General features: G+C 55.5%; 1 protein-coding gene across 1 annotated transcript in view; it reads left to right on the forward strand.

Annotated features, from left to right (window-relative positions):
* ASTN2 (astrotactin 2) overlaps nucleotides 1-15,678 on the forward strand; it is a 291,732-nt gene that overhangs the window by 161,528 nt on the left and 114,526 nt on the right. The window lies entirely within an intron of this gene.

Consider the following 15,678-nt stretch of genomic DNA (forward strand, 5'->3'; position numbering starts at 1 on the left):
TGGGAATTGACACAAAGGCAGTTTTCCCAGTAGACTCCTCTTTGCTTTCTCTCCCTCATGTTATAATTGTCAGTGGGTCCATCAGAGCAAAGCCAGGGCTGCAGAGATGAAGTTTTCCATGAGCTGGTGGGCCTGAGGTATGCTTTGCTGCTCCCAGGTAGCAAATGTATCCCCTGTTCTGAGGGCTGAATTCCATCTGGAAAGCACACAAGGATTTTATGCAGAAACCATAAGCCTGAGACCATGGGAGGAGGGATATGGAAATCAGGATGCTAATGGGGCTCTTTCCAAAATAGGTCATGTCTCTGGTTCTGGTTTTCAGTTGGACCTTTGACATATAAAGTTGTGTTCCTGTCCCACGTTCAGGATTTGATCCCTGCCCTCAGATAACCTTGGATATTGTTGTTAGCCACGTTCCCGGATCTTTGGATGTTGCCCTTTGGACCATGTGGTCTCAAAGTTTGTCATTTTACCACCATTAAAGTTCTATTTGTGGGCAACTCCATCGTTCCCATCCCGTTATATTTTGCCATGCTCTGGCTGGAATCACACCTGGAATCACACCGCACCTGGAATCACAGCGTCGACTGCTTTAGATCCTACCAGGGCTGCCCTTGGAATAAAGCACCTGAGCTTGCAGGGGCCAGACAGCACTCCCTGGGGCTCTGCCTCACAGGTTCTGTGGTTAAAAAGGGGCTGTCAGTCCTTCCCAGGGCTGGCACCGCTCCTGCCACGCTGGCCAGGGTGCGCAGTGGGTGAAGCTTTTCCCAGTGAGGAGCTGTGCAGTGACAGCCAAGTTCTTTGGACAACCTGCTGTCACGCACAGGGGCTTCAGGCTCTTTAGTCCCAGGTGTAACAGCAGTGAGGGGCAGCAGAAAGTAGGTCTGGAACAGGAGCAACCTGCAGAGCTCCCACGTGGCGCAGGCTGTGGCGTGCGATGGAGTGGCTCCTCAGAGCTCGGAGCCGGGAGGGAGGCAGCACATCTTGCTGCAGAAATGCTTCCAGCAGCCTGGAAGGTCAGCACAGCTGCCCTTTTCCCATCTGAGTGCAGGCTCCAAGAGCCCCAGGCAGTGATGAGAAGGGCTCAGCTCCCTGCGTGCAGCGTCCTCCCCCACGGCCAGGATGCCGCGGGTGTCGGCGGGTCGCGCCGTAGAAGCACCATTGCATCATCTCTTAACAAGGGAAGAGAAGGAGGTTAATGGAGAAGAAATTATTAACTAAAAGATGTAATTTGCCTCTGATTTTCATAGATATGCAAGAACCTCTCTGAGCATTAAGACACCAGCTGTTAGAGAAGCCCTTAATTTGGTGCATTTGAAACATAGCAGGAAGCTGCCTAATACTAGGGATTAAAAGCCTGTTTCTGCGAAGTAGGAGCAAGAACCTGCTATCAGAACAAGGGGCTGAGTATTTTAGAGGGATTTATGACTGCTGGGATCCTTTAGCTATGCAGATGTGACAATCTTTTGAATGGTGTCTGCTTCCCATGTCGCCACATCTTCAGTGTCTTTAATAAATAGGATATTCTCAATCTGCCAGGCATGTCAGCATGGGGTTGGGAGGGAGCCTTTGTGCTGGGAAAAGCTGCCTCACACACCCTGGCCTGGGCAGCTCTGATCAGTTACTGCAGAATTTCCATCCCCTGGGGGTCAGGGAGGTCTCTGCAGGGAGGGGCTGCAGCACTGACTAAATTGGAACCTCTGCCTTTCCGGGGGCTGCAGAGTGGGCCAGGTTGGAAGGAACCAAAGCGGCTCCTTCCAACAGATGGAAGGGAACAGCACGGGAGGGAATGACTTTGGGTCGTCTGGTCCAGTTGGAGCACATGGCACTGGATTGCATCCAGGCAGTTCTTGAATAATCCAGTGAGAGAGATTCCACACCCTCTCAGGGCATTCTGTTCCAGTGCTTGGTCACTGGGCAGTGAAGAAGTTCTTTCTCATGGTCAGATGGAACTTCCTGGGCAGCAGTTTCTGCTCATTGCCTCTTCCTGGTCCCATTGCTGGGCATCACTGAGTAGAGCCTGGTCCATCCTCTGGGCACCCTGCTGGCCGTGCTCAGCACATCAGTGGGATGTGTCGGGAGGGATATGGACAAATCCCAAAGCAGTGATGTTGTTATGGTATCTAAGAGCTGGAAGGGCTGGGGATGTGCAGTGGGTGCCTTCAGCACGCAGAGCACAGGTGGGTGTGAAGATGTAGCAAAGCTCGGGAGGTCTCAGACCTCAGACCAACGTGTGGTTGCAGTCAGTGCGGCTTCACACTTTGCATTTCCCCTTTAATAGATGGCATTTTATCCAAGGGGCTCAGGCATTGATCCAAACACTTCAGCTGTGTGACTGAGGAGATGGTAACACCCTGGGGATGGGTGGAGGAGGCAGATGCTGGCTGCTGAGGGCAGTGTACCCCAGCAGGGCTGGGCAGCAGCCAGGCTGGCTCCTGCTGTGTGCTCCACACCCCCCAGCACTGATGGAACACCTCGCTGTGCTGCCTAGAGCCTGTCCCTGCTGACATGGCCCTTTGTGCTGGTGCCAAGGACCCTTCTCCCCATCCATCAGTGCCCATGAAGCCACAGCCCAGCAGGGTGTGAGCATCCCTGCAGCTCCACTCCAGCCATCAGGAGTTCGGAGCTCTGTGGGCAGCTTCTTCTCTGCTGAGGTGGCTTAATAACCACTGATGACTTCTGTGGAGGTTGACTGAGCTCTGACAGAGCTTGACTGCTCTGTTGGACATGATAACATCAAGGTTCCACTTGGAGGAATGCACCATGGCATCGCTGCTGCTGCCTTATTGCAAGGATTTAAATCAAAGCACTCCTCCAGTGATGCTGCTCCTGTGCAGTCTCTTGTGGGCTCTTTGGGAGAGGCCTGAAGAGGGATCTTCCACCACTCACCAGAAGCCTCCCTTGGTCCTTCCACTGCTGAGCCAAAAGCACATTCAGAGCCGTCTTCTTCTGAGCACCCCTCTCCTTTCCTTAACAGAGGTTGTTCCCCTTGGCAGAATGCTCAGTGAAGTTAATAAGTGGATGGGGTTGGAGCTGGTCTATTCCAGTCACACCTCCTGGCCTAGCTGGGAGGCTCAGCAGTGACTGCAGCTCACTAAAAACCAGATTAGAGCGATTTTCCCCCTGTTGCCTCACGGTGGGGCAGAGCCTGAACTCAGTGCCGTTCCCAAATCACTGAGGAATTATTTTCCAAATGGGTTGTTTGTTCATTCTTTATCTGTTTCTGTGCCTCCTCTTTGCCATGAGGGAATAGATATTTTTTGTTTAAAAGCTGTTTGCAGTTTCAGACTGTTGCTTTTATGCCATTAATATGGAGAAATCCCAAAATACTGCCCGTGGAGCCAGCTTTATTTGCTGGATTATTGCTGCATGGCAAATGGGATGGCAGGGTAATTCATGGCAGCTGGGAGCAGCTGTCTGCCCTTACCAGAGCCCCTTCGACCTCTGCCTCTCATCCTGGCTCTTGCTCCACCTTGGTAAAGCCCCCGGACACAGGAACACCCACACAGCCCCCATTCAATTCCTCCCAGCAGAGATGCAGCGAGCCCAGGGTGTTTCGAGGTGTCGAGGGCAGATAAGGAGCCAGAATGGTTTGGTGCCTGGAGGCAGGGAGAACATTCATGTTGGTGCTCCCTCCCTGCCAGGCACCAAGTGGTTTCCCTTCTCCATATCCAGGGAGGATGGCTTTGGAGGGTCCAGGGCTGCTGTGCCATGCCGTGCCGAGCGCCTTCCTGTGAGTTGGAATCGCCCTTCCCTCTGCAGCTCAGCCTCTGGAGGATGCTGTTCCCCCCATTCCCGCTTATTAAACAGGGCTGCTGCTTCTTTCCAGCCTTGGGGAAGGGAAGGGAGCAGGCTGGTGGTGGTGCTGAGTGCCCGAGGTGTCCCGGGTGCTGCAGGGAGGGATGGGCACTGCCGCAGCTGCTCCCAGTTGGCTCTGCCTCCTCACAGCTCCGTTCATGCTGTCAGGTCGCTGGGATCATGTGGGGAATTGCCATAATGTTTGGGCAGTTAATTTTAAATGTGTCTTTTCATCGATCCCTTAATAAACCAGCACCGTGGGAGCAGTGTGAGCTGGCAGCTCAGTGCCATCCCTGCCAGGGCTCTTTTGGGAGACATCTCCACCCATCCATCGCTCACCTGCTGCCCTCCCACCTGTGGGTGCTGCCAGGGACTGGGGTGGGGGCTCAGCTGGCTGCAGCCTCCCATCTGGGTGTGAGAGGCTGCAGGGGCTTTGCTGATGCCCCTGGCTGGGAGCTCACAGGCCAGGCCTGGCAGGGACATCCTGCTTCCCCCCTCAGCGACACAAATGTCATGACTATAAGTGGTTAAATTAACACCATCTTTTTCCCCCCTGTTTTCCTCCCTCCCTTTGAAAGCTCCAAGCGCAGGGGTTATAATTGTGCTCTTTATTATCCCCGTGCCGGTGAGCCCAGCGCCAGCCAGTGCACCAGGGCCTTGTTTACCTATTACCCTTCAGGCCAGGATAATGGATGGATCTCTTTTCCAGTGGCTGCCTTCCGTTTCATTTGTCTTTTTATTGTTTGTTGCTGCAGTTCTATTACCTGTTCGCAACTTTGAAACCTCAGACACGCTAGTTGGGAGCAGCGATGTCTTTCAAAGCAGTTAAGGGGTTGTTGGGAGTTTAGCAGCTCTGTGGAGGTAGGATCAGCTGTGGGATGTGTGGGATGTTTCAGAGCCCACAGACACGCATCATTTTGAGCACATCTTCACTGGCCAGGCTCAGCGGTGAGGTGTTTTTTTTTTTTCCAATCCAGTGTATAAATGACTAATGCAATTAGCACAGCATTCCATCAGTTACGCAGGTCACTGTTGCATCCCATTGCATTTCAAAGTTCTCATCCCACCAGAAAGGATGACAGATTGTGTGGCTTGGAGCTGGTGTTGCCCAGTCTGCAGCCATGTGCTCCTTGGTTGGGAGCATTTTCTATTCCACAGGAACAAAAGCAGGTGTAGTGTCAGACAGTGCAGGGGTCCAGGGTGGAAGAGATGCTTTGTAACAGAGATTGTTCAAATACTACAGCTTCTCAGAATGATTCTGCACCAGGTGCAGGTAGGATTTAGGAAATGGGCCGTCACACCCTTGGTGAACACGGACACGGCCATCGCAGCCGCCTCCTGCTCCTGCTGCCCCATCCCAGCCCCGGATGTGCTCTGAGCTGCTCTGTTTCATTCCTGTCTGTGCAGATCACAGGAAAACCTCACAGAGTCAGGCTCTGCTGTTTGGTCATTGCCTGTGAGAACCACACTGCTCCAGCATGTGCCTCAGCCCTAGGGAGAAGGAGGAAGAGGAGGAGGGATGGCTGCAGTGGAAGCTGCCCCTGCAGCCAGAGCCCAACACCAATTGTACATCCATGACTGAGAGATTTAGATGAGGAAGAAGATACTCAATCAGCGGGTGGGCAGGCCCTGGCACAGGGTGCCCAGAGCAGCTGTGGCTGCCCCTGGATCCCTGGCAGTGCCCAAGGCCAGGCTGGACAGGGTTTGGAGCAGCCTGGGACAGTGTAAGGTGTCCCTGCCCATGGCAGGGGGTGGAAGGCTCTTACAGACACCAGCACAGCCCAGAGCCACGGCACTGCTGGCAGAGACGGTGCCAGCACCCACTGGAGCTGATGGAATGTCAGCCCCAGGCTTTTCCCAGCTCAGGGAGCAGAACTTTCCTTCCCCTGGCAGCGAGGGATGCCAGGGAGCTGTTCCTCCCCCTGCACCCCTGCTCCCCCAGCAGATGTTTGTGTTCTCCGCAGCTGATGAAAATATTCATTATCTCGTTAGCGGCTGCTGCGGCGGGGGAAGTGCCGCTCTGCATTCCCACAGCTGGGCCCGCGGCACGCACGGAGCTGCCAGGCAGCAGCGCTAATTGGGCAGAGCAGGGCTGTGCCCTGGCAGGAGCTGTGCAGGGAGCACGGCCGGGACCACGCAGGGGGAGCGTGGGAGAGGGATGTGGAGGAAAGGAGAGCGCCTTGGGGCTGGCTGTGAGAGTGAGCGGTGTTGGCAGGCAGTGAGGAGCAGCGCTGCTCCCTGGGCGGGGGGATCCCAGTCTGGGAATGCTGCTGAGGCGTCTGTGTGTGTATGGCAGGGTTGTGTGTCCTGGCTCTGGAAGGTCCTTGTGGGATGGGAGGTGAAGGGTCTGAGGGAATGCTCATCCCTTGGGAAGGTGGGCTGGGACACGGGCTCTTCCTGCAGAGAGCCTGCCATGGTCAGTTCACACTCATGCCCCCTGACCCGTGTCCACACACAGCTGTCAGGGGCTCCCTGAGGTCTTCTGAGTCCAGCTTGTGAAAAGCTGATGGTGACATCCATAAGGAATTGGAGAGGCCAGCAATGCGCCCAGGTGACTCAGAAGACAGGTGGCATCTTGGCTTGCGCCAGCAATAGCGTGCTCAGCAGGGCCAGGGCAGTGATTGCCCCCCTGTGCTCTGTACTGGGGAAGGGCACCTCAAATCCTGGGGTCAGTTCAGGGCCCCTCCCAAAGAGAAGGAGATGGAGGTGCTGAGGTGTGTCCAGAGAAGGGAATGGAACTGGGGAAGGTTCTGGAGCACGTGAAGAGCACCTGAGGAAGCTGGGGGTGTTTGACCTGGAGAAAAGGAGGTTCAAGGGGAGACACTGAGATGTTGGTCTCCTCTCCTGCGTGACAAGCAATAGGACAAGGTGAAACAGCCTAGATTGCCCCAGGTGATGTTTATACTGGATATTTCACAAATTTCTTCACCAAAAGTGGAGTCAAACCCTGGCACAGGCTGCTCAGGTCAGTGGTGAAGCTATACCATCCTTGGAGGGATTCAAAAGGTGTGTGGATGTCACACCTGGGGACATGGCTTAGGGGTGGCCTTGGTCGTGCTGTGTTAATAGTTTCACTCAGTCATCTTAAAGGTCTTCTCCAACCTAAATAACCCCATAACTGTATGGACAGGACAGGAGGGATGAGAGCTTGGCACTGGGTACTTGCAGAACCAAGAGCTGGGCTCTGCTCCCATCCTGGGTTTGGCAGAGATGTGGTGATCCGTGTGCCACCCTCTCCTTGTCACCGCTCCCTTCACAGTGCCTGGCACTGCCAAGCCTGCCTTCCCTCTCCCAAGCTCCTGTGGCACCCAGGAGCTCTCCCCTTCCCCTGGGCTGTGGGGAGAGCTGTCCATGGCACGGCCTCGCTGGCCTGCTGGCCTTTCCCATCTCTGACTTTTATGATATTAATTATAGCCGTGTTAGTGCACAGTTAATCTGCATTATTAAGAGATGCGGTGGAGATTGGTTTTATAATAACAGCTCAGATTTATGGAGTACCTTTCATCCCAGGGGGTCTTTATTGGCTTTATAGCCTTGTGGAGAGGAATTGCTGCTTCTTCCTTCCTCCTCTCACATGCTCCTGGGCTATGGCAGCTCTCTACCCACCCAGGCCACATGAAAATAGAGGTTATGTTCATCTGAGAAGTGAGAGGAGAGTGAGACAGGAGGGCTTGAGGCAGTAAATTGTGATCACACGACTTTAGGATGTGATAGCAGCATTTTTCCATCGCCGCGTGGGCGCTGTGCTGGTCCCCATTAGCTGGGTTTGTGCTGCCCACACCACGGGGCCCCTTCAGTGCCACCTCCAGGGACAAGGCTGACATCCAGCAGCCTGTCACTGCTCCTCCTTGCTCGTGCAAGCGCTGGTTGATGGAGATTCCCCACCCAAGGACTAAATCAGCTTGACATTGACTTAGCAATGCGAATCCTTGCTGCAGGCAATGCAGTCAGGAGCAGTCACCAGCGTGGGGACATCTGAGCGCTCCACAGCTCTGCCAGCTGTCGAGCCATACCTGCTTCCGAGGTAGCAGCAGGGCTTGGATGCAGTCCTCAGTGCAGCAGAAAATCTTTCCTTCCCCTTTCCCATCCCAAGTGTTCTCTCCAGGGCTGGAGGATTTGCTGTTGTGCCTGTTGCAGCGTAGCTCGTGACTGCATAAACCTGGAAGCAAGAGCTGGGTTTGGGCTTGGCTCCCATCAGTTGTACCCAGTGTCCCAGAAGTGGTGGGCAGGCTGTGCTGGGAGCCCTCCTGCCCCCTCTGGCATAATCCACATCCCCTAAATCTTCCTCTGCACGGGTTCCTGGGCAGTGTGACCTGGTTTGGATGCTGGTGGTTCTGTGCAGAGGAAAGCTGGAGCGGGTGATGGGGACAGGTCCAGCATCCCTCATTCTCCTCCCTGTGCCCCAGTGATGCTCTTTGCTGGGCTCTGTCCCTGCCTGGGCTGCAGGAGGAGTGTCCCACGGGCTGCTGCCTCCATAACAATCCCTGGAGGTGAAAGCTGGAGGCATTTGTGCCGGTTCATTTCTCCCCCAGCACGGGCTGAAGGAGCCCAGCACAGGCAGAGCAGCGTGCGTGCCTGGCCCCAGCTTTCCAGGGAGCGCTGCCATCTGTGCCCGTGCCCGTGGGCAGCAGGCAAACATCTGGAAGGTGTGGCAGTGCTGCCACTTGTCATCAGGCAGCTGGGCTGCGACGGCCACAGAGCTGGCAGGAGAAACTGCTGCAGGCACATCGCTGAGCCCAGCACCGGGGCTTGGCTCCTGGCACCGCAGTTCCCTGGGAGGGTGGCAGGGGTGAGGTCACTGCAGGTGCTGGCACCTCACCCTGTGCGTAGTTTTGTGGCTCTGTAATTAACTCCACGCACAGAAACACGACTCTGCAGCCGCGGTCACAAATCCCGGCTAATTCTCCATATGCTCTGGCTGCCTGATGGTGCTGCCGCTTGTGGGAGCGTTCCCTGCCTGGGCACTGCCTGTCCCTGTCCCTTGGGGACACCAGGCCGGTGATGGTCCGTGCTGGTGGAGCCGTGGGCTGGACAAACACCCTGCATGGACACCTGGGGCAGGCCCTGGGGTCACCCTGGGCTCGGGATGGTGGCACAGGGATGCTGGCACAGCCAAAGCCTACACTGGCGTATGGGAGGTCAGGTGTGGAGGGGAAGTGGGAGCAAAAACTGCTCTGAGATGACATTGTCGGAGTGCCAGCACATGAAATGTGTGGCGGTATTGCAGCCCTGCCATTGCCCGTGGCTGTTTTTCTTCTGCTTCTAATGACTAATAGAGAGAAGACAAAACAATTTCTATTAGTTTCTCCCACGCCGCAGTGGGTTTCTTATTTTCCAAACCTCATTAGAGTTTGTAATACCATGGTGGTAGTCAAGAGCAGTCCGAGTCACCCTGGGGGGAGAGAAGAACCGAAGAGATATGATGTGCAGCCCAGCATTAACACTGCTCCTGGCTCATTTCCAACGGCCCTCCTAATTCCTTTCCAAACCTTCACGCCTTATCTTCATCTTAAAGGTTAACAATGAAGCTTAGGAGAGGGGAAAAAAAAGAGAAATGTTTAAGATCTTAAATTGTTAAAGGGAATGGATGTGTGTGCTGAGTGGAGAGCTGGGCACGAATTTACATTGGAAAGGCAAATATTAATATTAAAAGGCTGTGCTTGTGCTTCCCAGGGCACTGCAGCTGGGGTGTGGGTTCCCCTGGAAAACTGGGGCTGCTGGTGCACAGAGCAGCCACAGGCTGCGGGGTGCTGTGCCCAAATCCCAGAGGAGCTGGGTGCACGTCAGGCACCAGCCTCCTTGGGAAGCCCCAGAGGAAGCCCTGGCTCCTCTGGAGTCAGTGGGAGTTTTGCATTTGTTGCCTCGTTGCAAACAATGCCAAGGAAAGTGCCAGGCGTGGAGCTGCTGGAGCAGCACGTGGGAAGGATTGCAAACAGCGCCCAAACAACCTGTGGGGGAGGATCCACGGCCTTGGCTCCGCTCAGCGCTGGAATCAGCACCCACAGGACGTGTCCAGCCTGGCTCCAGCTCTCTCAGCTCAGACACATCATTCCCAGAGGGAAACTGTGCCCAGGCCATCTCACAGCCTGGTGGGCAGGAGCTCCATGGGCTGCTCCAGGAGATCTGTGTGTCATCTTCTCCATTGACTTGTACAAGAGCTGGAAGCTGCTGACCTTGTGGAAGCTGAGGTCAGAGCCTTTGGCTGTCAGCACTGGCAAAGCTAATGGAGGGAGACACCTTGAAGAGCAGAAGGATTGGGCAAGACATGGATCCTCCTGGCACACTCTGGGCAGCTCCAGCCCCTTGCAGATGGGCAGATTTCTATCCATCCAAGATGCTGGGCATTCCCCAGGCCCTCCACTCAAGGAGGGGTGGCACACAGCCCAGATGTGTCACGGTGGCCCCAGGTTCTAAGCTCAGGACAAGGCTGCTGAACCACTGTGAGGATGGTGAGGCCCTGGGTGAGAAGCTGTGGCTGCCTCTGGATCCCTGGAAGTGTCCAAGGCCAGGTTGGACAGGGCTTGGAGCACCCTGGGATAGTGGAAGGTGTCCCTGCCCATGGCAGGGGGTGGGATGAGATGAGCTTTAAAGTCCATCCCAACGCTGTTGGAATCACAAATCTGTGATCCTATGATTCTTTCGCTTTTCTCCAGCCACGGGTGTTTCTGGTTGCTGTTCACAGCTTCTCCATCTCTCCTCTCAGAGCGAATTCCTTTGTGTTTCCTTTAGAAATGGCTTCAGGGGAGGATGCACTTCTTCTCCACGATGGTGAATCATGAACATCATGTTCACTCTCAATGCCACAGGGGTGGGCACCACTGGCTGAGTTTCCTTCAGTGCTCAGCGGGGTTGCTGGACCTGTGTGGCCCCGAGGGGGGGCTGCAGGATTTGATGGATGTTTGGAGATGCTCTGTGGGAAATCAGATTCAGTGCTGTCAGAGCACAATGCTGATGGGAAGGGGCACAGGAACTCCCAGCCCCACGGAGGGTTTGGGGCTCAGTCTGGGGGTGTGTGGAGGGGATGGTGCAGAGCAGCAGCCGTGAAACACCTCACACCAGCCCAGGAGCACCAGGGCCCCAGCCCTGGTGTGATTTACCGCCTGAAACACCTCAATTTAAATGCTAATTCTCCCTGAGCCAGGGGGTAGGGCAGCTACTGGATATTGCCAGGCTGTTTATTGCTGGCGCTGAGGTGGGATTTGCTGGGGGCATGGATGAGCAGCACAGATCCTATCCACAGCACCAGGGGCTGCTGCAGGGATGCTCTTGGTGCTCTCCTCCTTCCCTGCAGCCTGGTCCAACCACACTTCATTGCAAACAGTGGGTAAGGCTGAGAGCTGGGGGATTGAAGGGGCTCCAGAACCTGGCAAAACCCGACTGGTCTCTCCTCTTTTATCCTGCCTTGTTCTACAGGAGTGGGGCCTCGCTGAAATTAATGCTCAGTAAATTTGGAGTAAGTAACTGCTGCTTCACAGGGTTTGCATTAAACCTTTATAATTCACCGGTGCCTGAGGTCGTGGAGACGTGCTGGGGGAGATTTACAGTGTGCTTACCTTCTCCTAAGTGGCTGTGGCAACAGGACACCCTCTTTTCTGTTTCCCAGTGACTCCAGAACATTACTTTTTTTTTGGTTTTTTTTTTGGTGATGACAGGCTAAAAGGAAGCTATTTCTCAGTGCCCCCATGTCAGGCTGGGCTCTGCTGATCTTGCAGCCACCCCAGCAGGCAGCTTCTCCATTGGGAAATCTGGGTGAAAAGCTGGCACTAAATAACCTCAAATCCATCGTGCTCTCCCGGAGCCATTGTGGGGCAGAAAGAAGCAAGATTAATAACTAATTCTTTGCCAGAGCAGGCGTCCTCTCAGGCTTGCCTAGCAGAAAGGGCGGCCCTGCAATAGTCACTTTGCTGAACATAAGCTCGCTGGATGATAATGTGATTAACATTTGTAGCTGTGCTGGCTCAGATAAGGGTAATTAAATCTCACGCTTCAGGGCATAAGCTAATCACTTGTGGGGTCATTTCATGTATAATATTTATATATCTACCCCTCCATGAATGTACCTGCCCAGGTGCTGCGATGCAGGGTGTGCACCCGCTGTCAGTGCTGGGCGCGGGCAGGAAGCTCCAGGTCAGCTGCTGCTTGGAATGTGCAGTGGGAGCTTTGCAGCTGCAGGGAAGGGTGGGTTTGCAGAGTCCATGCTCAAGGCCATGGCCTTGGGGAGCAGAGTGCCAAGGGAGGGAGCCGCAGCTGGCTGAGCTAAGGAGAAGCTGCTCCTTCACCCAGCAGTGCTGCTAACAGGCAAATGAAATGCATGTCAGCCACCAGCTGAGCTGTCCCTGCTGCGGGCCAGAATCCCACTGCCAGCTTGGCTCTGGCATTGAGCATCTCAGCAAGGAGACACGGTGCCCCAGGGCCAGCAGGATCGTGCCGTGGAGCAGAATCCAGCAGCTGTGGCCCAGTCCTGGAAGAACACAGCACTCCAGTTCCTCCCTAGGACCTGCGTTGGGCTCTCTTCCCCCCAGAGCCCATTTTGCCCTGGAGGCTTCCCAGGGGCTGTGTGAGCTGCTGGCACTGTGGAGCACAGCGATGCAGCCCAGCAATGCAGCCCAGTGATGCAGCCCAGCGATGCACCACAGCTCTGCTGCATGACCTTGGCTGTGTATTAAAGGTCACAGTCCCTGAAAACAGGGCTGCTCTGTGTGTCTGGTTTCAGGAGGACAGGAGAGCAGAGGCACAGCAGGCTCCTGCTGCCTGAGCCCTGCTCCTGGTACCTGAGCAGCTGCTCATTGCTGTCACCCCACCAGCACCCCGAGATGTGGGAGCTGCTGTCAGCTGTCTGTGTCACCCCAGGCAATGGGTGCACTGCAGGACTCCACCGAGGACACACCAAGTGCCCATCAAAGCCAGGATTTTGAACTCAGTTTAATCCAGGCAGCTGCCTTCCTGCTCAGCCCACCCTGCCAGTATCAGAGCTCGCTAAAGCCTTTGGCCGTTTGACCTTTCCCAGCATCAGGCTCATCTGTACGGAATCAGTTCTCTCCAAGGCAGGCGCGTGCCCTGGGTCAGATGCTGCTGGGAGAAACTGCATTTCCTCGTGTAATGACTCAGTAGCTGCAAAATGCCTTGGGAGATGCTCAGCTCCCCAGCAGGAGAGCGCTGTGCCGGGGAGTGGATTCCGTGTGCATCGCGCTGGAGAGAGCTGCGTGCTCACTGCTCCGGTGAGTCCTGGGCAGCTGTTCCATTGGGGAGATGCCAGGGGCAGAGCAAGAGACGCAGGAGGATGTTGTGGGGCTGCATCCTGCCTGATCCCGCTGGAATAACCCTCTGGACCCCACATCTGTCCCTGCAGAGGTGCTGGTGGCTCGGCCATGCCCCACTTGGAGGCACGTGTGGCAGCACGTGCGTGGGGATGCTGTCACATCCCTGCCCTCCTCCGTGTCCCTGCCCCTTGCACAGAGCGCCATGGCTTTGATCACAGCTTCCAGAGAGCAATAACGTCTGGCAGGAACTCTTTTTTGTGCCTCCACAGTGAGCAGCGTGCAAGCCACAGGGTTATTAAGAGGGCCCCGTGGAAGAGGAGCTGCAGCCCTGTGCCAGCTGCCAATCCATGGAATGCTGTGCCCTGGGCACACCCCAGAAGCAGTGTGCCCTGCCTGGTGTGTCCCTATCCCATCCTGCCCCTGCAGGACCGTGCTGTGCCCAGACCCTCTGCCCAGCCATGCTCCCCCTGCATGGCTTCGGCTCATCCCTGCCTTGGGATGGCAGGGAGCAGGGGCCTGGAGGTGGGGAGAGCTGGAAGAGATGCAGGAAGGGTTTGGCAGCAAGGATGCATTATGGAAGCGCTCCTGAAGTCCTGCCTTGCACTGCTGCTCCCTCCCATGATGAAGCACATCCACTCCTTGGCTCCCACTTGCCCCTGTTTTTTCCTTGGCCTTTCGAGTGTGGAACAGCTGAACAGATGGATAAGAGGGGTCCTGCAGAACGTGGCTGTTCAGTAAATACCTTCTCATAGAGGCAGCAGCTCTGAGCAGCAGCTGCTGTGTGCGGGTCCCCTCGTGCCTCATCTTCTCCCTCCTGAGCTGCCCAGGGATGGACCAGTGGCCCCTGAGGCTGTCCTGCCTCGTGCATGAGCTGGGGTGTTCCCAGGGACAGCTGTTTCACCGGCTCATGGCACGGGTGAGATGGCTCAGGTGGGGGCAGGAGGAGATGCCGCCTCTCTGTCCCCTGTGCCCCGTGTCAGGGTGCAGGGTGCTGGATGAACGTGAGCTCCTGGCATCTGTCATGCCATCTCTGTGTGTCCCTTGGGCCACACCAGGTCCGTCCCCTCATGTGAGACAGCACTTGGGGAGGTTCCACCAGCTCCTCCTGGGAATCCCCTGCTGCTCTTCCCAGAGCTGGGATATGTGTGTGGGCAGGCAGTGACCCTCCCGGCGCCTGTGCTCACCCTGGTGCCGGATGGGGAGCTGATCTGTCAGGAAAGGGACGGTCCCACGCTCCAGGATGGCAGGCAGGCTCCGTGCAGCTGCATCCCGCTTCTCCAGTGCAGCATCCCGCTTCCCCACGGCTTTGGGATTTGGCAGCACTGATGTTTTCCCTTTTCAGCCGAGGCAGAGCAGCAGAGGCACCAACACGCTTCTTCCCCTGTTCCCTACCCACTTGCTTTATTGTGCAGCCCTGCTTCCCACCACCCACACGGCTCCCAGCTCCGGCAGTAACGGCAGTTCCCTGTTTGGAATTGCTGTGACAGCAAAGGGCTCAGAGCAGCAGAACGCTCCACCATGGGGATCCCGTACCCAGCGGGATCAATCGGAGATTTGTGAGCACTCTGAGGGTGAGAGGATTTTCCCCTCAGAAAAAATAAAGCACTTTCTCTGTTTTGCACTGAGGCAGCTCAGGAAGTGAGGCTCCTGAGATGCAGTCAGGTGCTGGTGGCTCTGGAATGGGGGTGCAGCCAGGGAAATCATGGAATGGTTTGGGTTGGAAGGGACCTTAGAGATCCTCTTGTTTCAACCTTCCTGCTGTGGGCACCTTCCACTAGACCAGATTGCTTAAAGACCCATCAGTCTGGCCTTGAACACTTCCTGTGCCCCACTCATGTGTCCCTGCCTTCAGATGCTCCTCGCTGTGCTCCTCTCCTGCCTTGGGGCTGGGAACATCCCAGGCTGGTTGCACAGGGCTACGGCTTCCTGCTCACCTCTGGTGCAGGCTGCAGTGGCCACATCTTTACCCCAGAGCAATGGGAGGATCCCAGGGAAGCGTTCCCTGAAATCAGCATCTCGCTGTGCCAGGACCCATTGAGGTGGCCAGGGTGTCCCCAGTTGTGAGCTGACCACAGGATGATGGATCATCCCCCCAGGGACAGGCTACAAGGGGTAAAACCAGGGAAGGTGAGTGAAATCAGCAGCTGTTTAAAGGAAAACATATTACAAAAAATACAGCTGGGGCAGGCGGTGCCAGTCTGAACCTCCCCCAAGCTCCTGGGGCTGACCTGATTTTGCAGGAACCTCCCTTTCTTCTGCTCCGCTGCCCTTTTGTCTCCACACCCGGAGGATGCAAAGCCTCCTGGCCTATATTTTGGCTCTAAGATCAATATTTAAAATCCCCCCTCCTGTTTCCTCGGCGCAGGCGCGAGGCATTTCGCTTACCAGGGGGAGGCTCGTCTCCCAGAGACCTGTCTGTTCACCATTTCAAATAATTTCCCTGGTACCGTTGTTCTAGAAACAATTCATTAGGGGCCTATTATACAATGTTATACCTGCCAAGGTTAGAAAAGATCCTGCATGTGTGGTAAAATTACACCGTGAGCTGTACACGAGAGTGGGGGTTTTTGTGTCTGTCTGTAAAATGTACTTTTTTTGCCTTTTGGAGAGCGAGCGACTG

The sequence above is a fragment of the Hirundo rustica genome, chromosome 20, assembly GCF_015227805.2.
Source record: "Hirundo rustica isolate bHirRus1 chromosome 20, bHirRus1.pri.v3, whole genome shotgun sequence".
Taxonomy (NCBI): domain Eukaryota; kingdom Metazoa; phylum Chordata; class Aves; order Passeriformes; family Hirundinidae; genus Hirundo; species Hirundo rustica.